Source organism: Carettochelys insculpta, chromosome 1 (genome assembly GCF_033958435.1).
Source record: "Carettochelys insculpta isolate YL-2023 chromosome 1, ASM3395843v1, whole genome shotgun sequence".
Classification (NCBI taxonomy): Eukaryota; Metazoa; Chordata; order Testudines; family Carettochelyidae; genus Carettochelys; species Carettochelys insculpta.
Window position 1 is genome coordinate 284,584,040 of NC_134137.1, and position 23,290 is coordinate 284,607,329.

At 48.5% G+C, this 23,290-nt stretch overlaps 1 protein-coding gene across 6 annotated transcripts in view; it reads left to right on the forward strand.

The window, feature by feature from the left end:
- Positions 1-23,290, forward strand: part of TCF20 (transcription factor 20) — a 211,222-nt gene that overhangs the window by 18,889 nt on the left and 169,043 nt on the right. Inside the window, exon 2 of one of the 6 annotated variants that reach the window (XM_075010424.1) lies at positions 21,416-21,491. The exons of the other annotated variants lie outside the window; for them this stretch is intronic. The gene's annotated coding sequence lies outside the window, so the exon portion shown is untranslated. The remainder of the gene's footprint in view (positions 1-21,415; positions 21,492-23,290) is intronic. 6 annotated transcript variants of the gene reach the window in all.

The window sequence follows — 23,290 nt, forward strand, 5'->3', positions numbered from 1 at the left end:
TACCGCTAGGGAGAACATTGAAGGGAATGATTATATGATGGTTGACTCTGTCCTGGGACGTAGTGACTTGAAAAAGATTTGGGGATCATCAGCTGACCATGAGCTGCCAGTGTGACTCTGTGGCCAAGGGAGCTAATGTGATATTGGGACACATAAACGGGAGAAGTCTGAATAGAAGTAGAGGAGTTCTTTCAGTCGTGTTTTCCTGCTGGCACTGCTGGAATGTAGTGTCCAGCTGTGGTGGCCAGACTTCAAGGAAAGGTATAGGCAGTAGCCCCAATCTCTTGCTGATCAGAGCTTCCCTCTCCCTCCCTGTGCCTCCTCCCCACTGCAATCCGCTGTTTCACAGCAGGCAGGAGGTTCTGGAGAAGGAGACAGGATGTGGCAGGCTCAGAGGTGGGACCGTAAGGGGCGGGACTTGGGGAATTACAGAATCGTAGAACTGGAAGACATGTTTAAGGGTTTAGAAAATGTGCCTTAGAATGATCTTCTTGAGTTTATCAGTCTGTTTAGTTAAAAAAAAGAGAAGGTTGGGCATAACATGATTACAATCTTAAAGTAGCTACATGGGGAACAAATATGTACTAATGGGCTCTTCTGCCTATCAGACAAATATAACATCATCCAATGGCTGGAAGCTGAAGCTAGACAGACTCAGTCTGAGAACAAGGTGTACATTATTAACAGCGAGGTTAGTTAACCATTGAAACAATTTACCAAGGACTGTGGTGAGTTCTCTGTGACTAGAAATGTTTGTTTGGATGTTTTTCTGAAATCTGCTGTAGAAATTCCTTTGGGAAGGCCTCTGACCTGTGTCACACAGGAGGACAGACTAGGTCAGGGGTGGCCAACCTGAGCATGAGAAGGAGACAGTTAACCAGTGTACATTGCGAAAGAGCCACAGCACTAAGTCAGCAGCCCCAGCCTCCTGCTGATCAGAGCTTCCCTCTCCCTCCCTGTGCCGCCTCCCAACTGCGATCAGCTGTTTCACAGCAGGCAGGAAGTTCTAGAGAAGGAGACAGGATGTGGCAGGGTCAAAGGTGGGGGCAGGAAGGGGCGGGACTTGGGGAATTACAGAATCATAGAACTGGAAGGAACCTTAAGATGTCATCAAGTCCAGTCCCCTGCACTCATGACAAGGCCAAGCACCATCTTGGCTTATGGTGTCCCACTAGTTATGAAGCACTAGCCATTGTAGGGGCTATTGTCATAGAGTATTAGCCACATTATTCTGAAAACACATTTATTGTTCAAGCCAACTAGCCACGCTCAACCAGCCCAACAGCCACATGTGGCTAGTGGTTAGTGTGTTGGACACCACAGACTAGACCATTAGGAGCAGAGTGGGGGGCAGAGCGTAGGGCAGAGCTGCAAGCACACTTCGGACCTTGGAAAGTTGGCACCTGTAGCTCTAGCTCTGTCACCTGTGGAAGGAGTCACATATTTACTTCCAAAGATTCACATGCAGCTCTGGAGCCACAGGTTGGCCATCCCTGGAGCGAGTGATCACAGTGCTCCCTTACGGGCTCGGTATATGTGAAAAGCTAGTATAACCCAAATGATGATTGCACAGCCTGCATGCTGCTGGGGCAGTATGGTGTGTGGCTGAGAGAGAACCTGCAAACTGGTTAACACGCTGTATCTCACTAGTGTGCACCCCTGAAAAAACTCAGGAGCCATTTTCATAGGATCTGGGGAAAATATGAATTGTGTTGGGAAAGAAAAGTACCGGTGCTGCTTAAAAAGCTTAACTTCCTCCCTGCAAAAGTGCATGTGTATATTGCTATAGATTTAGAAGGGGACCAATAAATCTCAGAGTCTGACTTAATATTACAGGGGTCATAGACCATCACTCATTACCTTGTATCAACGCAGGGGCTTTTGCGGCTGCAGCCCAGGGCTCACTAAGGGGCAGCTTCAGGGAAATGGGGCAGGCGCTGCAGGCCACATGCAGACTGCTGCTTCTTTTCATCCAGCCTGTGCCAAGTCTCAGTGCTGCCAGCTGGACATGGGGCTCCAAAACAGAAAAGCAGTCCTGTGGCACTTTAAAGCCTAACAAAATAATTAATTAGGGGATGAGCTTTCCTGGGGCAGACCCACTTCTTCCCAAGTGGGGCTTGAGCTGTGAGCACTGACGGCCCCCCTGCCCTGTGCTATACTGGTTCTGCAGTTCCCATTGGTCCTGTACCTGCTCCTTTTTCCCAACCCTCTGCTTCAGCCCCCTTGCACCCAAACTTCCACCCAGAGCCCACACCCCAAATCTTCTGCTGCACCCCCTTCCTATCCAGAGTCCACACCCAATCCTATGCCCCAGCCCTGAACCTGCTCCAGTACTCCAAACCCCCAGGGGCGGCACAAAATCTAATAACCCTGGGCCAACAGGAGAGTTAATCGAGCCTAATAACTTGTGTTCATATAAAACCTTTTAAGCAGGGGCGAGGTTATTGGGGGAGCCAAGTTTTGCTCAGTTAGGTCCCTTGCTAGCTGCCCCCTGAGGACTGAGTAGCTTTGATGTAATCCGAATACCCTGTCTGTGTCTGTGCCTTATCTACAGTGTCCTTGAGAAAGGAGAAAGTGTTGATAGCAGAAAGAAAAATGGAGAGGTGGAGATTCCTAATGTTCCGTTAACTGCAAAGCCCTCCACCACCAGATGCTTTGTACCTCTTTGATGGCTGGTCCACGTAAGAGGCTTAGGAGAGTATTCCTGCTTTCAGGTATAGAATTTAGTCCTCTAGCTCAAGTGATAAAGGTTCATGGTTCTTAGCACTGAAGGGCCAGGGTTCAAACCTTGCAGTCTAATGTAGTCAGTGATGGAGGCAGTCTGTTTGGGCAGCAAACCATTCGTCCTCAGGAAAATAGCAATACACACTGTACTAACGCATGTTCCCACGAGCATGGTCTCCTGTGAGCCTGTGATACCTGTTCTCCCCTCGCTCCATTAGTTCCACACAGTGTGTCACATTCAAGGCCTGGGTGCTTAGGATACCTAAAATCTTGCCTAACGTTGCAGGGCAAGGTCGATAACCATTCTTGAGGCAGTAAAAGTCTTTGGCACAGGAGATGCAACTTTCTCAGCTGTGAGGCCCAAGACTGCAGTTTTTCAGGATCTAAGGTCTTCTGAGGGCATCCCAAATGTTCCCAGAAATCTCAAAAGCCATGAAGTCAACTGATTTAGACATTTTGTTGCAAGTCTGAACAAAGGGGCGGTAAAGCTGATTTAAATAGAGTTAGTTTGTTCCTACCAGATCACTTCAAGTCTGTCTGTAGAGCTGACCTAAGAACTCCTACAGACTTCCTTGTGTACTTCTGGAACGTGCTCTAATCCCATGGTGTTACTCATAAAAGCAGTATAAGAACTGGTATGGAATTAGCAGGGCTGGGAGAATGGGAAGATGGTGGCTTTCACCTTTAAATCATAGGTTCCCATCTAAGCTTGGTGGTCTCATTCCATTTCCTAATGCTTAGGTATCCTTCCATCTCATGTGGTACACTGGTTGGCCGCTTCAGCGGAGAGGCTGCGGAGACAGAACATTTGTCTTGTTCCTGGAAGTGGGCAACTTCCAAACTCAGAAATAAGGTTTGAGGAGGGTTCAGGAAAGAGAGATATTTTTCAAGCTTTCAATTTAGTGCCAACGTTCCTGTGTCCTGCAGTTCTGGTGTTCCTTTGCCTTTTTTTTCAAACTGAGAATTATTTGGATCAGAACGGCTCTTGAAACTGAGGTTCCTGAGATAATTCACTGGGGAATGAAATCCTGACAGGAGTTTCAATTTCCTGCATGAAAATTTGTTGTGACCCCCTTTTTTTTGGGTCTTCATCATGCATTTCAGCTCTGGCCGGCTGAGAGACATGGGAGAAGAACCTGTGTGTGTTATGAGCTGCTGTTGCCTGTACATCTCTTCTTGGGGTATGTCTCCAGGGAATGCCAATCCAGAATCTTCCGCCTCTGCTAAATTTACAGAAATAGTAGAAAAACCTCCATAGTAGTGCCTCATTTTAATAACTGCAGAGCTATGCACTCATTTTACTTATGTAGGACAGTTCTACAAGCCTCCATCAGATATTTAGCGCTTTCTAGCTGTTTGCAAGTATTGAGGGAGAACTGCATTCCTTTCCTGCATGTAAAAAGTGTGTGTGTTTTGTGGCCCAAATGTTCCTGCATTTTTACCGTTTCCACGCAATGCACCGGTTTCTCCAAAACAAAACTTGTATTTTCTTTTTTCTCTCTCTCCTCGCTCCCAGGAGGTAGGTTACAAGGGTTTCCCTTGGTTTATACCCATCACTGCCTTTCCCCACAGCAGCGCTTGGATGGTTAGAAGGGAAGTTGGGCTAGGACCAGTGCTCCCTCTAAGCCGAGTGCTTGGGCAGCCAACCAGGAGAGAGTTAAATGCCACCCGGTTGATTAGCAGAGCACCCCCAGGCAGCCACATGTGTTTCTAGTAGTGCTGCATATCCACACACGCCTTAGTGCACATAACACAATTTATTCTGCACATGGATGGGAAGAATTAGTGGGAACGATGGTTAGGACTGAAGAGGAGAGAGAATACCCCTTAATCAAAGTGCAAATGGGATCCTAAAACCAAAGCCGAAGAGAAAGGAACAAGTTGCGTCACTAGAGCCCTGCATCCGCGGCTCATTGATGTGGATACAAATATTGTATCTAGAACCCTGCAAATTTGTGGACATTTGCTTTATAGCTGCAGGTATCTGCAGACCTGGATACACAGGCAGATCTCCACGGCTCATTTTTGAGACTATGGCTGTGGATACAAAATTTGTATCCATGCAGGGGGCTGTGTATCACGCCAGTTTAAGCGCTCTAACCATGCTGAATCGTGCTGTTTAGCACTTCTAGGTTTGCGCTTTGTGCATACGCCTGCTGTCCCACATCATTTCAGTCGCACCACCTTCCTGGCTACTACCCCACAGTTCCTGGCCCGCTGCCCAAAAGCACTGCATTCTGGGAGATTCTGAAAGGCCAGCAGTGGAGTGTGGGGGAGCTAGTTGAATATTTCAGCTAGTTTGCGGTCATGCAGATGTGGAAGAGGCTCGGAGTCAAGTTGATATTTGGCCCTCTTGAAGCACAGTTTGCTCCATGCTGTATTTAGCAAGCCGTGCAGAGTGTTTTTGTGTGGGGGTATGAGTTGTGTTTCCGTTGCTCTAGGGAGAGCAAATGATATTTATTCAGTAAAGAAGCTGCTGTGCTATGGCTAAAGAAAGTCCTTTAGGACGGGAGGTCTCAGCAAGGGGTATGTAGAGGTGTTCTGGGGGTATGCAATTCATCTAGATCACTGTTGTTTAACCTGGGGGCTGCAGCCCCTGAGGTCATCACAGGATCACTTTAGGATGGTCACAAGTGCAGGGTTGGCTTTAGGGAGTGGCAAACAGAGCAGTTGCTCGCTGCTCCATGTCACAGGGGGCCTTTCAAGGCTAAGGTATATGCTTCTGGGTTCAGGCTTCAGCCTCACCAACTGGGGTTTGGGCTTCAAACAAGGCTCATGGCTGGAAAAAACAGGCTCAAATTTCACACTGAAATGCAAGTACAGTATTTATACAGTGAACTTTTTCATATCTGGCCGCCCTGGGACGGGGAGGTGGCTGGATATTCAGATATTCCAGATAATAGAGAGGTAGACCTCGGAATGCATAACACTAAGGGAAAACAAGAGTAGATATTAAGAAACAAACAAAAATGTATGCATAGTACTTTATTTATCAACAGCAGTAGTATTGTGCACTGTAAACTTATACTGCATTTGCTTTATTTATTTGTACTTAACTGTCACTATACTGTCCTTATGGAAAAAGTAACTAATATTGACTTATGGTTAAACGGCCGGGTATTTGAGAGTACTGGATGATAGAATGCCAGATATGAAAACATTTACTGTAGTCCAACCGATTACTTTTATATGGTAAAAAGGAGAAAGAAAACAATTTGTCCATAATAGCATGGCTTTGACGCTTCTATATGTTTTTCCCTGATTTTGTAAGCAAGTATTTTTAAGTGAAGTGAAACTTGGGTTACTCAAGACAGATCATATTCCTGAAAGGGGAAGAGTAGCTGGAAAGGTTGAGAACCTCTGCTCTAGAATTATTATGGAAAAAGCAGTTTTGATTATGAAGCTATGTTTTAATCACATTGGCTGTGTCTACACGACCTCCCTACTTCAAAGGGAGGATGGCAAGTAGGGTGTTGGGTGTTTATTGATGAAGTGCTGTGGCACATATGCAACGGAGTTGCCACGGAGAAGTGTTAAACTTCAAAGTGCCGGCTTGCATCTAGCTGTGGCTCACCTGCCGGTATTTCCAAGTGCCTGGGCAAAATTTTGAGGAGTAAAGGGTGAAGTTGCCCCGGCACTTGGAACTACCAGTGGGTGAGCCGTGGCTCGACGCGAGCCAGTACTTGAAAGTTTAACACTTCGGAGTTGCCGGGGGGCGGAGGGGGTGTGGAATTTGCTTAATAAAGTGCTGCATATGCACCGCAGCACTTCATTAAGAAACTCCCAACACCCTACTTACCATCCTCCCTTCGCAGTAGGGAGGTGGTGTCGACAAGCCCATAGATGAGGAAAACTGGTTTGGCCAGTTTTACTCGCAAGGATACACAGAAACTTTCCGCAGACTTTCCGCAGACAAGTTTTTTGTGTTACAGATCTGGCTTCCGGTTTTGGTTGGCTATGTTCCTGGAGGTTTTATCGCATGAGACAATATTAAATTAAAAAAAAAATTAATCTTTAATTTCTGGAGATTCCAGAACAATCCTGGAGGGTTGGCAGCTCTAGTTACAGGTCACCACAAGTTTATTCACATTTGAGATTTGGAATTTTTTTGAAATGCTTCTGTATTGCTTTATCTCAAATACAGTATGTTACCCTCTCTCCAGCGGTCCACGTGAAGGAAACCAAGTGGTAATTATGGTCAACAATGATAGTTCCAGCTCAGGGGTCAGCAACCTTTCTGAGGCAGGGCACTGAAATTTGACCTTTTGACCTCTATGTCCAGTCCAAGTGCCAGCGATACTTAGTAACCTCACTCACAGTCCTTCTTACGACAGCTTCATTAATAAATAAATGAAGATGCAGAGCTTTACCATGTAGGCCGTGGTTGGTAGCGTTAGCTGGTCTTTTGTTAATCTACAGACTGCATGGCTCTGAGCAAGCTCCTGGCTGCATCATGTGGGAGGAGAGGTGGGGCTGAGCTCTCACTTTGCGTGCCAATGAAAATCAGCTCACGTGCCACTCGAGGAGTGTACCAGTATATGCATATTGGTACAAAAATCCCCCTCTTAACTCAGAGCTACACCAGCACAAGAACTGCAAACGGACCAGGCCCAAAACGTTGTTCTCTGTTAGTAGAGATTAGGACTGGGAAGAAGAGCTCCTGGATCCCGGTGACCCTCACCACGTTCAGTGCTCTGGTCTATGTTCTCTGCTGACTATTTCGTTTTTTAAGGGAATGAAGGGCTGGGGCTTTCATTGCTTCCCTAGGGGACTCTACCACAGTGTAATAGACCTCACAGTCAGGAAACATTTCCTGATGATATGCTTTGATTTTGGGTGTCACGCTCCTGGCCCACGCGATGACCTCTCTGTCTGAGCCTGCATCTAGACACACTCTTCTCCTACAGCTGCTCTGTAGAGTTTCCCTCCTTTGGCATCTGAATGTGAGTCCTTCCTGTGTTGTCAAATATTGCTTCGGGCGCCAAAAAAAGGTTGCTTTGATGTCTGCCGGAGGCCTGTTTCAGCTGCGGGCAGCTGGTGCTCTGGTCCAGTCCTGCTGATCTCAGTGCCAGTCCACGAAGCACTTGGAGGGGAACCGACCTGGGAGGGGGCTGCTCGCACCGAGGACTGAGTCAGCAGTCCTTGGGCCCTGGTTACCTTGGAAGGGTTTTAAAGCCAGGGACAGGGAAGCAAATCTGAACCAATGCTGTGTTGTCTCCTGGGCTATATCTGTTCTAAAAATAAAACCAAGTGAGAGGAATGCGCTTACAGCACTGTTGTCCCCTGACCTTGTTATGGCACTGTTATCCCTTGTGGTGTGGACAAGATCGACGCCTCTTCCCTAGAGTCAGGCTGAAAGTGAGTTTTCCGTTCTCTTGAAGTCAATAGAATTGTAGGCTGCATTTCAGGCACAGTGTGATCTGAATCGGAGAGAGGCAAGAGGGCAAACCAGCAGCTGTGTGTCTGAGAGGCTGCAGAAGAAGCAACCAAGACCCAACTTAAATGGGAGCAAGTGAATGAGAGAAGGAGGTGTCTTCACACCAGTTTGAGTGATGGTTCTTCTCTCCACCTGAGCACTTACTCATTCCAGGCAAGCAAAGATTCTCTGTTCCTGCAGCCCTGCTGTGATTTTTGGGACAGCCTGGGGTGGGGATTGTTTGCGGAGGAAGGTGCTGAGTCTTTTTATACAGAATGAGATCTGGAGGAGCCTCCCTTCTGCTTCCAAATGCCGCCGTTCTATTCCTGTTCCCGTTTACCTTCTTCTGCCACTCTCCACCAGACCTGTTTCTCTCAGTTCCCATATCTCCCCAGCCTGTTCCTGGCCCCCTTCTGCTCCTCACCTCTGTGCCAGTGAGTTGCTTGATTTTTCCTTCCCAAATATTCCCCACCCCCAGGCCACCTCAGGCTTTCCTGTCCTCTTCCTTCCCTCTTCCCCAGATTCCTTCATTCTGCCTCAAACCCCTCCTGCACCAGCCTTCCAATCACTCCTGGCTGTACCCAGCCTCCCTCACACCTGCTCCTGCAGGGCCCAGGGGACAGGCTTTACACACATCTCTACACTCCTAAGTTGGAAATAAGTGACTCTTTCTCACTGGCCGAGCATCACACATGCATATGCAGAAACCTTGGCAGTGCTGTCGCTAGGCTTTGGATTTCCACTTTCAGAAGGGTTTCTGTTTGGCTCAGTTAATCTCTTGCGCCAGATGGCTAAAATCAAAGCACCTCTCTTGCCTTCCATCTTCGTTTTTGTTTAGGGGCTTGCGCCCCCTTGGGGATTAATGAGGGTAGTCTTGGTAGCCTTGCGCCGATCGTGTCTGTGCTGGCAACACTTCACTTGTGTAGAGATATCAGTATAGTATAGTAGTAAAGTGCTCCTAGTGTGGGTGTAGCTGTGTGTGCAAAAGTCTACTTCATACTATGATAATTAAACCACCCTATGAAGGGATCCCAGAGTGCAGCCTGGAACTGGGGTACCCCGTGTCCTCTTAAGTCACCAGCCTGGGTTGTCTTTTTTACAGGGCTTCGCTAGTGGCAAGCAGCAACCCTTTCCAGGCGCACTTATCACGCAGCATAACAGCATGCGGAGTCCCACACCCAGCTAAATTGTCTGAACGTTCCCAGAAATCACCCAGAGAAAGGCACCAGCCAGTTCTCCCTCACCGTGTACCCAGTGCTGCACCATCTTGCCCTGGTCAGATGTCCAATGAGTGTATTTTTTGAGCCAGTCTGCCCCAGCTTCAAGGTGGAGAGGATATACATGAGCCTTTGTAAACTGACCTGAGATTTCCCAAGCACTTCAGCCCAAACACATTGATTTAAGACAAATATGTCAAACAGGTTTATTAATGACAGAAAGATTGATAGTAGGCAGTTATAAATGGTAGCGGGTACCAGGTCAGAAATAGCTACAACGAAAGGTTAAGTGCAATGTCCAACTTTATTACACTAGGCAGTATTTCTATCGAGGATGGGCAAATATAGGGCTGTGGGCTGGATCTGGTCCCCCAGGGCTAGTCCCTGGTGGGCCCCACCTCTGTTTACTTACACCTCTTCAGATATTGGGCAATCACAGCTCTCGGCTGTGGGTCACGGCCAATGGCAGGAAGTGGTGTCCCAGTCTGCGCTGCTTCCTGCTGCTCCCACTAGCCGCAAATGGCAACTTGTGGCCAGCAAGCTGCAATTGCCTGATAACCTGTGGAGTCGCAGGCTATTATAGTGGGGGCAGCCCGCCTGGTGAGCTGCCACTTTTTATTGCCCCCCAGGTTTAGCTCAAGCAGTTCTCACCCCTCTGGATGCAGCAGTTCTTAATAACCAGGCTTTTCTCTAAAGCAGAGACCGGTCTCCCAAATTGACGTCTTTGCCTTTCCAGAGTTGTTGTTCTTCCCAGCATAGGTGCGGGAGGAGAGAGGCCAGGGCATGATGCCTTCGTCCCTTATTTTATACCAGGCTGGCGAAAACACAGCTCCTGAGCCCTGTACTGCTCTGCTAGAGTTAAAGCATGGCACACAGAGCTCCCCTCTGCCCACAGTCTGTAGTTGGCTGTGCAACAGGGTGATGGGGCAGGGCAGGGGTGGGCAATAACTTTTGTTCGGGGGGGGGGGCGCTCCAAGAATCTGGAAGACAGTCCATGGCCTTACTCTTCCATGATATTAATGGAGGAGGTGGTGGGGTCTGGGATGGGAGCTCGGGGAAAGCGATTGGAGTGCAGCAGAAGTCATGGGGTTTGGGAGGGGGCTCAGGTGAATCAGGCTGATGTAACCTGCAGCCAGGGTCTGGGATGGAGGAGGGAGAGCAGGCGTTTGGGCTGTGAACTGGGGCAGAGAACTGGGGTGCAGAGTCTGGGAGAGGCTCTGAGTGCAGGAGGAGGGGCTGAGGGTGAGGGTTGGGGTAGAGGGTTGGAGGGAAGCAGGGGTTGGTGTGCTGGAGGTGGGCTCTGAACGGGAGATTCACCTGAGTGGGTCTTGGCTGACAGCCCTCTGAGGCAGACTCCCTGTCTGCTGCAGACCCAGACCGCTCAGAGCTGCTGCTTCTTCCCTGTACCTCTGCTCCAGATGCTGGAGGGGAGGCAGAGGCTTTGCGTTCTGCTCCTGCCACCCCAGCAAAATCTCACAGCTTCTCTTGGCCAGAAACTGTAAACCAGCCAGTTGGAGCTGAGGTTTTGCAAAGGAGCAGGAGCAGCACATGGAGCAGAAAGCTGCAGGGAGCAGGAAGCCACTTAAAGCAGTGGCTGATTGCTCTGTGCCTGAGGCAGCCCATAGCTTGGTGAGCTGGATCCAGTCTGTGGGCTATACCTTGCCTTCCCCTGGGCTAGGTGCTTCTGCTGGGTTGACTGGTGCCTGCTAAAAATTGAAGGAGGGTGGCCAGTTCAAAGGGTCCTCCCAGTAGCTTGAGTCACATCCCCCACAGCTGGACTCATGCCCTTTCTCCTCTCTTTGGCTGCAGCTCCCAGCTGTTAGCTCCCCATGGACAGACAGTGGCAAACAGCTGGGACCTGCACGGAGGGGCTGCTGCTTTAGCATTCTGGGGAGAGACAGCAGCTCTTCCTGCTCCCAGTGGCTTACTGCTGCCTCTCCCCGTTGCAGTTCCCACTTCATCAGCTCCACTGCCTGTTGTGCAGGGAGGTGACTCAGTGGCACTGTGGGACCCAGCGAAGCCAGTAAACCCTTCCCAAACTGAGGGAGGCACACAGCACCCCTCCATGCATTGCCTCTGGCATCTGCCCTGCAGGTGAAGGCATCTCAGGGCATCAGCTGAAGCCCTGAGCCCTGGCGTGCACACCTGGCACTGGAACTTTGGGAGATTGTTGTATGCAGCTTGGCAGAGCTGTAAATTTGACCACTCCTGTTCTATACCCTCAGTCCATGTGAGCGGAAAATACTAGCCAGATATATCCTGGTGGGTGGAGCAATTCCCTTGGTGTGGTCTTGTGCAGCATAATTGAATTGTAAATCTCTTGATTAAAACTCCCCTGCTGATTAATGGTCACTAATAGTCTCTTATAGTTTATTTCAGTAGCAGCCCTACAGCAAAAAGTCATAACTTGATATGCGCCAGTGAGAGAGATTTCAGGCCATCGTGGCCTTACATATGCTATTGCACATGGGATTTCCAGGGTGCAGCTTGCAGGTACAGACTGCCACACGTGAAACAAGGAGAGCTCTGCTGGTACGGCTACACCTATCCTAGGGACTTCTGCTTGCTTAGCTATTCCAGTTAGAGATCGCAGTCTAGAATGCCATAGTTATGCTGGCAGAATTCTGTACGGTGCTACTGGTTAATAATACTATAATAACATTATTTATTATTTTGGTTTAAGGATTATTTACTACTTAATTTAGACCTTCTTCGATTAGCTTTCCTCCTACCCCGTTTTATTGGCCATTGCTGAATACTTCAGAAAATTCTCTTAAGTGTGTAAAACCCTAGAGTTAGGGCAATGTTTTCCTGATCCCATGGGATCCCATTTTGCCCCAGTGTATGAGAAATACAGAATCTACCTCTCAAGTGGAATTCTGTTGTTCAGCAGCATCTCTTGTCTGGCAGCCCGCAGGTCCTGGTAGTCTGTCCCTGTTATCAGCCATTGACTGCCAGGACCCGCTGGTGGTGGGGAGCTCCAGGCTTCCAGGATCTTTGGGCGGCGGGGAGCTGAGGCAGTTGATGGCTGCTAGGACCCAGGGCAACAAGAAGCTGGGATCCAGCTGCCAGAACCTGCAGTCAGCGGGAAGCCAACTAGGGGGCTGTGGGTTGGCGGAAGATGTCTTTTTTCCTCATTTGGAAAATTCTTCTATTCAGCTCAGGTCAGGACCAAGGTGCCGGATCAGAGAGGTTCAACCTGTATTGATGTGGACCTCTGCCTGCATCATTACTGAGCCACCACCTCCATTTACCCTGTCGGTAGATGACTGAAATATCCTGACCCTACAATCTGTGAGATGTAGTCATCCTGTATGATCTCTCCTAAGTCACCCATTGGAGTGAAAGGGTCCCTGGCTGGTCATTTGCCCTCCCTTCCATCCTCCCTTCTTTCTGCTCTCATACTCCTTCCCCGCCTTCCCCATTGATATGCTCCTAACTACCTTCTGCACTGGGTTTAATTTTTCTTTAATATCTTCATTTCTTTAATGACAGCGGGAACTGCAGGTTGTCCTCTGTGGGAGCTGTGGTGTGTGGCTGTGCTGTAGGTAATGAGACCTGATGAAAGCCTCCTGTTAGTTACTGTGACAAGATTCTTTCCTTCTCTGTATTTTAAAACCCAGTGACAGGCTGTGCTGGCTCTGCTAATGTGTGTGTACAGGTAATGGCTTGCATGCAGCTATAGGAACGCTCGCTTCTCCGTCTCAAGGGCAGCAGAGCAATTCTCCCCTCCCCACATGTGCATGTTTGGTGGAGATCAGCTGGGAATTGGAATAAGGCGGCAGTGAGGGCGAGTGAGGGAGCAGTCCGATCTGAATTTCCCAGAAATTCTGGCGGTAAACAAGGAAACCCGCCTGCCCTTTCACACCTGCTGGGGGGTGGGTAGGATTCAAGAAATTCCCCCACCCGAAAAACCTCTCTTCTGGAATGTTCCCCTGCTTGCGCTCACCTTGAGGAGCTGCTGTCTCGGACAGCAGCGTTTCTCCCCGTGGAGGCGGGAAACTTCTCTAAAATAATTGCTGCATTTCTGAAGCGAAGCAAAAGAGTTTACGCTGTGATGGAGTGCGAGGAGGCGGGGGGGAGGGAGCGGACACACTCTGTTAAAGTGTGTTCCGAGGCTGGGTGGTTTGGTAACCTGAGCAAATAATCACAAGTGAAAAGGCAGACGGAGTTGGAGCGGAGGTGCATCCGCGGAGCTGTGAGGAGCAACTCTCACGAGCCTGAGGATCAGCTTGTGAAGAATTAATGCTGCATAACCTGTGTCAGCGAGAGGGAGCAAATGGCACAGAGCCCTGTCTTGCTCGCAGGCTGATTAAACAGAGCTGCCAGGAGAGGTCGGCCCTTGTTGGCTCGCTGACAGGTTGGCTGGAAGGCGTTATGATATAGTGTGAGAAGGGATATTGATCAGTTTTACAACAAAACCACCCCCCAAGCCCCTCTAGCCATAGGATAATTGCAGGGGGGAGGCGGCTGGCATTAAAGGATACCACCCTCCTGCTCTTGTAAAATCCAGAGTAAATGTGCTGTGTCCGGCGGGTGGAGGGAAAGTAGGAAGTAATTTAGGTGTAGTCTAAATTCCTCCTGGATTGCTGCTGGCAGTCACATGCTCCTCTGCAAGCAGCTGCCATTCCAAGACAGTATTTGCCCTGGATGTTCAGTGATGGGTTTTCACCGGTTACAGTTAACCTGTAGGGGCTGGAGCGGCTGTCCCCCTCCGCCTCCCACTGTGGGCAGGGGCTCCTCCAACCCTGCGGGGACCACCATGGGCAGGGGCACTTCAGTGCAGCTGGAGCAGCCCTCTTCTGCAGTGGGCCCAAGACAGCTGGGGCCAGGTGGGTGTTGGGGTGGGATGGGGCTCTTGCAGCCCAGCCAGAGCAGCTCCTGGGTGGGGGCAGAGAGCTGCTCCAGGCAGGATGCATGTCCTTCTCACCAGCTGCCTGCTGCTTCTTGAATTGGTTAATCGGCTGAACCACGTTTATCCGGGTAACGAATGAAACAGGATTTTACATCCCTAATGGGTTTCGCTGTTTATGTGCCTCCCCCCATATTCATACCGGGAGTCTGTTCACCTGGTTTTTGAGACTGAGAATGCTGGTTAGCCTGCCCCGTGCTCCCTCTGGCTGAAGAAACCAATGTGTAGGAAGCACTGTAAACGCTTTCGTATCCGGCATTCTATCATCCAGAACAGTATTTTAACCATAAGTAAATTTTAGTTTTGTTTTCCTTAAGGACACTATATTGAAAGTAAATGCACTACAAGTTTACAGTGTACAATGCTACTGTTGTTAAATAAAGTACTCTGCATACATTTTTGTTCAGATATTAAGAAATAGTCTTATTTCTCTTTAGTGTTATGCGTTGCTACGTATTCTTCTCTATTATCTAGAATATTTGACTGTCCAGCAACCTCCTGGTTCTGGGGCTGGTGGATATGTAAGAGTTTACTGTATTTGCTAGTCTGGCTGTGTTGGCATATCTGGGAAGAGAAAGATGATGGTGAATCACTGAGGGGGGAGAGATGGAGGAGCTTTGGCTGCTTCCCTGACTCTCTGAGTCCATGCCGCTCCGCAGATGAAGCTATCCTGGCAGCTAGTGGAACACTGTGTCTGTGGGTTTGGTTTGTTTCCATTTAGTGGCTTGGATTCTGTCACACCCTGCCCTTGTGAGTGGTCCCTCTCTCTCTGGGCCTCTGAGAACACCTGATCTCTGCCTGAGACCCTGCAGGCAGGGCAAAAGGATTTGCTTTGGTTTTGTTAATGTATATGCCAGGGAAAGGTGCTGGAAATGGTAGCCCTGCAGACATGAGCACCAGCTTCCTTTCTACCCACGGGGGGAGGGGGAGCCAGCTTGGCCCTTTTTTCCCCACTCCTACTCTCTCTTCTCACCCCTGCTTCGCCACTCCTGTGGATGGAGGAGATCTGCTCAAGAATGGGTCCCCCATGGACCATGCTACCTATTGGATGCATCTGCAGCTCTGTGCCTCCCCCGACTCTTGTGGAGGGCTCTCTGTGCAGGCTGGATGAGGTCAAGGCAGGGCCAGGGGCCAGGGCCAGTAGTGTGGCCTACTCTCTCTTCTCACCCCTACTCTCTCTTGTCCCCACCCCAGTTCCACCCCTTCTCCAAGCTCCTGCCACACTTCTTCCCCCATGTGTGCTGCATCCCCCTTCTTCTCCATCCTGGAGCATCACAAACCCCTCAGAACAGTTGTTTCAGTGTGTGTGCAGGGGGCGTTTGCTGGTCAGTGGGGTTGCTAACAGGTGAGAGGTGCTGGTGAAGGGGAGGTGAGAGTTTGGCTGCTGGTGGGTGCTGAGCACATGCTTAGTCTTCTCCGTAGGTGCGTGAGCCCTGGAGCACCCTCAGGGTCAGCACCTATGCCTGCTGTCCCACTGTGAAAGCTGTGGAAAGGGGTTGGGGATGGTTTGTGAAAAGCCCTCTGTTACGAATTTCTCCCTCCCATTGCCCTGAATCGTTCCTAGTGGTAGACAATGTGCATCTCCCATGGCCCTGCCTTGACCTCATCCAGCCTGCACAGAGAGCACTCCACAAGAGTCGGGGGAGGCACAGAGCTGCAGATGCATCCAATAGGTAGCATGGTCCATGGGGGACCCATTCTTGAGCAGATCTCCTCCATCCACAGGAGCGGCAAAATCATCCCTGTCTCTTAACTACTGTATGCTCTGGAACAAAGAGTAGCCTGCTCAGTTTTGCTGGCCCTACCTAATAGCAAGTAACTTGATGTGTTTCTAGCTTGCATCTTTAACCCAGTTTTCCAGCTAGGCCTGAGGGAGGAATTAGAAGGAAACATGCCTCAGAATCAGAGATCCTCCTGGCTTCCAGCCTTGTGAACTCGGAACTGTGTAGCAGTCCTAAACTCAAGTGGTAAGGCCTAATACACACAGTTAACAGAGCTAATCTTATGATTTTAAGTTAGTTTTATTACAGTAAAGTTGGGTGGGAAAGACCTAGGCTGTGTCTGCACTTACCAGGAATGTCTACGGCTGCTGCGCAAGTTTAGATACACCAATTGCATAGCTGAAATGGATTCCATGGCCGTTGGCATTGGTCCCCGTCCTCACTACAGAGTGTCAACAGGAGTGCTCTTCCCACCGACTTTCCTTAATTCTTGCAGCTTGCAAGAAGCTCCAGGGTGGACATTGACGCCAGAATGCGTTTTGTGCACGCGCAAAACAGCACCCCAGAAGATCGAAACTGAGCATTAGATCTTCCGTGGCAAGTGTAGACCTAGACTTTCTCATTGTGGCCAGTGCAATCCTGTTCTCTGTTATGCATTTTCTAGTGTCTTGTCCAGTGTATAGTTTTGAAGATGACCTTCAGAGGTGTGGCTTTTTGAATTAGGCTTGTACCCTCTTTGCTTCTTTGCGATGACTAAAGAAGGCATGAGATGAGCTTTAAATCTCTTTATGACAATGTTGATTCAAAATATTTATTGGCCATTGACTCTGCATAGATGATAACAAAAGCAAAAAAACAAAAAAAACCCCACAAACAAACAAACAAACAAAAAAAACCCAGAGTAGGAAAAGAGTCTAAACACAATCCCATTCCTTTTTAAAAGCTCAGCTTTTGATCTCCTGTGGTCACTCTTTCAGTTATCCTAGTCTTCCAGCCTAGACAGAACTTGAATTTTTAATGCACGGGAACAAGCAGGAAAAATGTTATGAGCTAAACAAGGCTTTAAGGCCTTCTTTGTATAGTATATAATAAAGAAGGAAACAAAGAGGGGAAAAGCCCAATTTATTTTGCAGGTGACCTTTAAAAGCCCCTTACAGTAGGGCTTTTACTGTAACAACCCCTTGGAAACTAAAGTCTGTTCCCTTCTCAAAATATGTGTGGAGATAAACATCTCATAGGACTGGAAGGGACCTCAGGAGATCTTTGAGTCTACTCCTTGGCCTGAGCAAGCACCATCCTTTTTAAGTCTTATCTGCCCCAGATCTCTAAATGGCCCCCTGAAGCATTGAACTCAGAAGCCTGACTTTAGGGGGCCCATGCTCAAACTACTGAGCTATTCCTCCCCACCAACCTGTTTGTTTGTAATTCCTGAGCAGGGGGCTGGGCACACTGGGTTTTTGCTTTTTGGGTTGTTTAGAAGGGCAGACCTCAAGATGCTGATTTAATTTATAAGGAAATAGTGGGGTGTTCTTAAAAGCTAAAAAAGAATCTTGCTAACGCTGCAACCAGATGAAAGTTGTGGGAATCTCCTGACCTTGACTTGCTGGTGTAACTCTGGCTTATAGAAAAGGAAAAGGCGACTGATGTGTATCCCCTTCTGAGGTCTAGGAAGGGCATTCCACTGAAGTGGTGTTAAGATTAGTTTAACTTGATAACCCTTCATCCAGGCTGCTCCCTGCATGTCCCCACCCCCTTCCTGATAGTCGTTTCCTCTCCCTCTGTCTCTGAAGTGCTGTTCAGGGGTGTGGGGAATTGCAGTGGGTAAATCGCATCCAACAACTCGACCTGGTGGTGACTGCTGTTGCTAAATCAGCCAGCTGAGCTTCTCCTGTCTCGAAGCTAACAGGATTGAATAGCGTGCTATTCATTTTTAAAGTGATCTTGTCAAGATAAAAATCTCTCTATTTAAATCGGGCCTGCTTTGGGTTACTGAATAGCACATTAGATTAGAAAAAAACAAAGGAAACATTAAAAAATTCTATGTGCTTTTCACCATAGCTGGAGGGATGGCCTCGAGCATCAGGTATGAATTACCTGGAGACTCCCTGCAACCACAACTTTGAATCCCAGCAGGCTCGACTTAGACCTGTGTTCTGATGTTGATAGATTGACTTCTGCGCAGTTTATTATGTGGCGCTTTTCAAATGTGACCTTATTAAAAACCAAAGTCCTCTGTGGACAAGAAAAATCCCATGGGAGTTTTCATAAGTGCCAGGGGGGTTGCTGCAGTGTCCATAGCAAAATCTCCCTTCCCCCCAAAAAGTGGCCTGTGCTAGTTGTCTGTCTAACTCAAAGATGTGACTGTACTGCATTGCTGGGTGACATGATTAGGACTGTAAAATGTACGTAATATCAACTAATCTAAGAACTAGGGCAACTGGCCAGAGAGAAAGCTGTGGCACCATGCTCCTTCAAGTTTATAGGAGTAAATAGTTGCATACTGTGCTTAATTGTAATAGATTTGCTAGTCAACTTCCTGCTTAATACTAGTAAAATACCACTAACTATATCTCTCTTGCTCTGGTTAAATCTTCTTCTGCATTCTGGCTTCAGTCCATTTCTTTTCCTATCATGGTGCCTCTTTTTATGAATGACCATCTGTATGTTTCCTGTCTCTCCTCTTTGCTCGCTTATGCCATTGTTCCTTCTCTTTCCCCACCAAGCCACTGAGGCGGGTCTACACTCCAGCGGAAGGTTGAATTAACAGATGTAATTCCAGCTACGTTAATTACGTAGCTGGAGTCGACATGTCTTAATTCGGGCGTCAGCAGCAGCTCTGCTAAGGAAGGCCGACGGGACTTCCCTTACTCCTAACAAGGAGCAGGCATAACGGCACTGACATAGGCGCCCTGTAAGTTCGGTTTAGCCTGTCCCTACCAGGCACGTTCAATCAAACTTGGAAGAATCAACTGCGGCAGGGTCCCTCTTCCCAGGAGTGAAGATGTACCCTTAAACATGGAGTTTAGAAGTTTTACCAGCTCTTTGACAGCTGGGCTACGTCTACACTAGCACACTACGTCGAAGTAGCCTATTTCGAAGTGAGAACATTGAAATAGGCTACTTCGATGTGTATTGTCTACATGTCCTCCAGGGCTGGTGCTGTCGACCTTCAATGTCGAAATAGAGACGGGGAACGTCAAAAGGAGCCGCCCTGGAAGGAAATGCGGGGCGTCTACACACACAAGCACTCTCCATCGAAATAAGGGGCCAACAAAGCCTGCGGACGGGATCATAGGCTGGACTAGCCTTTCTGGGGCAAGAGCAAGCTGCTCTGTTAAAGGGCCCCTCCCAGATGCACTTGGCCTGCACAGCAGGAGGTCCACAGATCCGACAACCAGTTGCAGACCCCGTGCACGCAGCATGGATCCCCAGCTGCAGCAGCAGCAGCAGCCAGAAGCCCTGGGCTAAGGGCTTCTGCACGCGGCGACCATAGAGCTCTGCAGGGGCTGGACAGAGCATCTCTCAACCCCTCAGCTGATGGCCCCCCTGGAGGATCCCACTATTTCGAGGTAACAGGACGCGGATCATCTACACACGCCCTACTTTGATGTTGAATGTCAAAGTAGAGCGCTATTCCCATCTTCGGATAGGAATAGCGATTTTGATGTCTCGCCGCCTAATGTCGATTTCAATGTCAAAATAGTGCACAGTGACGTGTGCTATTTCGACGTTGTGCCGGCTACTTTGAAGTATCAACTAGTGTAGACGCATTCCTGGAGCACTAAACTGATGTATCCTAGGCTGATCTGAAAAAAGGGGGTGTGACTCGCTGTCTAGGGATAATGTCCGAGTAAGACAGTAACTCCTCCTTCCCCATCAGCTGTCAGGGAAGTGGAGAGTTCAGGGGATTTTACTAGAGTGCTATCCTCGGAGCCCACCTTGAGAGTCCATTTATCAAATTGCTTCCGGCTGGAGGTGTCTGAAAAAAATGGAAGGAACTTCCCTGTGTGGACAAGTAGCACTGGTTTTCTGTTTTGTCTCCTAGCACACCAGAGCATCAAACCCAATGCAGAGATGAGCAGTAGGACTTTGTTACTCTACCCCAATAAAACTTCTGGTTTTGGATGCTTGCATTGTCCCCAGTAAATAGGGAGAAGAAAGATGGCCTAGTGCAGTGGTTCCCAAGATGGGGGTTTGCGAGGGTATTGTAGGAGGCCTGTGAAAAAAATAAACAAACAGGATCATAGCAAATAAAATTTCAATAAATGGCAAAGTTGCAATCAATTATTTTTAAATTTAGATCTTTTCCAATAGTGTTATTAATGCCTGTCTGAAAATCCTATGTTGTGGTTTCCTTTTTCGTTTAATGAAGTGTACATAGAGGCTAGAATTGGCCTTGATGCGGGTCTGTGAACAGTTTCTGGGGGGCGATTGGGGGCCCGTGCTAGTCAAAAGGTTGGGAATCACTGGTCTTGTGGTTAAGGTAAGAGCCTGGGACATGAGAGACATTGGTTCAATTTTCTGCTTTGCCAGAAGCAACCTTGGACATTACTTGGTCTGCTGCACTCAGATGGTTATGGCAGATGGGGCAACCGCTCCGAGCCCTGCACATCAGGGGCCCTGTGTTACAGTGTGCTTGTGTGTCACCTGGGGGCTTGGTTTCGGTCTCCAGCAGCGGCAGCCGTAGGAGTCAACTCTTTGGGTGTGCTGGGGCAGGAGGACCCACAGAAAAAAAAATGGTGGGGGCTCAGAATCCATCAGACGGCCCATCATGAATAACTCTCCCTTCTCCCAATGCTTTCTGACTGCCAGCAGGCACCACAGACTAGCTCCCACCACCTGCCAGGGATCGACTGTTTTGTAATGTCAGGAGGTTGTGGGATGGAGCCAGGGAGGAGCAAGGGAGCAATGGGCTTGGGGCAGAGTTGGAACTGGGTAGGAGCTGGGGTGCAGTGTGAAGCAGTGGGGGGCCTTTGGGGCTGGAGTGGGGGCAGGCCTGGGCAAAGCTGGAAGGGAGCACACCCGTGCAGATTAGAATCACAGCTGATTTGTCCCAGGCCCTGCGCCCCCTAGGCGGCAGCCCTGGCTGCAGTATCTGTTACCTGGAGACAATTCTGAGAGGTGTTGTGGGGGTAATTAAAGTTACTTTGGCAGGGGGAGACATAATATAGCTCCAGTGCTCTGCTGTTGCACAGAGCTTCCCAAGAAGCAGCACGGTGAAACCAACCGTTTTCCAGTTCACTGTTGCATGTAGGATTCTGAAGAGCAGCGGTGGAAAACCGGTAATGGCTCAGTTCTCACTCTGCTGCAGCTTGGGAAAACTGAGCAACAGAAGCAGCTCTGGGGGGTTGTCAATCTGTAAGGCTGAGGAAGGTGGTGCTGGATCAGTTGATGCTTTGCTCACTTTGTGATTTCTTTTTTCTAGAAACTTTTTTAAATGAAAGCTGAGCTTCGGTAGAAGTTGATGTCAGTGACATAAGAAAGCTTCCTCCTCTTCATAGGCAAGTGGATTTTCCAAGTCTTAGTTTCCTCTCTATGTATGGTTTATAAAGTGTGCTGGGATCCTGCAGAAAGAAAAGCACTATAGAAATGTAAGATACCTCAGTTATCTATGTGTTTCTATTTTTTACTCTGTAGCCAATTTGGCAAGTGAAAGTAGTCTTGTCAGTTTCACATCTGCATCTCATAATACTAGCAGGCTGCTTTTTCCATTTTTTAAAATAACGCTGAAATTAGAATCTTTATATATATTTATACGTTGGTCTTTGGAAGGATCTTTTCTCTTCTAGCAAAATAATGGGCCTAAACTACTTGACATGCTGCATGCCCTTTTTAAATCCTCTGCTTAGTTTCTGAGGGGTGGGGGTGAAGAGGTGATGCACAGGTCTTGCAGGAATAAAGCTTGTGTTTTGGTTTCCCCTGCCGTTCTGCACAATAGCTCACTGACTGACCCTGTTAGCAGAGCTGTTCTGTCATCGCTGATGATTCAGCTGCACAGGCACAGACGTGAACTAAACAAATAAAGTGAAGTTAGGGGACATGGTATGAATAGCCATAATTGCCAGATGGAAAACAACAAAATTATGGAGGAGATGGGAGGGAATTCTCATGTGGCACAAGGATAAGAACATCTGAGCCTTTTCCATGCTACAATTTCTAGCATAGCTGCAGCCCAGGGAATTATAAGTCTGAACAAATTCTAATATTAGGCAAGGTCATCTAGCAGGGTTGGCGCCTTAATAAGGGACTCTTCCGAATCACTAGTGAATCAATCGATTAACTTGGTGCTTGGGATCGGGGGCTGAGGGCACTGTACTATTTATGGTGCCATTTTTACGGATGAGATGTAAAATCAAGGTCTTGATCACTTGATCGTTAAGGAGCCCACTTTTCACAAGCTTTGGTGGCAGTGACCCCTATGATCTGGCCAGGTTCCAATTAATTATTTTCTCTCAGTCTAAAATTCCCCCTGCAGCTTTTATTAGTGAAGTTGTTATTCATTTCCCCTTTAATCACTTGTGTGCAATGTGGCTGGCACAGAATTGATGCATCCTTTCAACACAGAGAAGAGGGGAGTGATTTTTTATATTCAGTCTTTGGATGAAACAACTGCTATAGCAGCCTCAAGACATTGTTCTGTTACAACCCTACAACAACAACAAAACCCCATTTGTTCCTGTTCTCATCAGCTGTTGTTTCAGAGCAGGTCTCCCCTGCATCGCCCAAATCAGAAAGAGGTATGCAGATGTCAGCCTGACACTCTCTCCTCCTCTCTCTCGGAATAAGAGGAATGTGTCAGGCTCTCTGGCTGGGAGCCAGGACTCTCTGTGGAACTATAAATCGACCTGTCAGGGAGGGGGGGGAAGATTAACGTTGGCCGTCTTCATTAGTGGGTCCCCTGAGGAAACTGGGTCTGCTATAAGCCGTGAATGAGTCCATCTGAGAGAAAGGGGGAGTTTGTGGTTTTTTATCACTCCCCTCCGAGACCCCCTGAGGAGTGGGGGAGGTGGGGCGGGAGGAAGAGAGTAATAGGTATGGGAGAATATAAAATGATGGAAGCTGGAGCTTTGCAGCAGAACCCTTGCTGCCTTCTGATTGGAGGAGTGGTAGCTGGCTGCTGTTCTTCTGTACCAATCGGTGACCCGCATGCCTGTGTGTGCCTTTCGAGTATTTAGCATGCTAATTGGGAACAGAGATGAGCTGGCCCAGTGGCCATGCAGTGCCCTGCCATGCTAAACAAGTGCTAGTAATTGCATCCAAGAACCTCCATTATATAATGTTTTTTTAAACAAAATTGGCA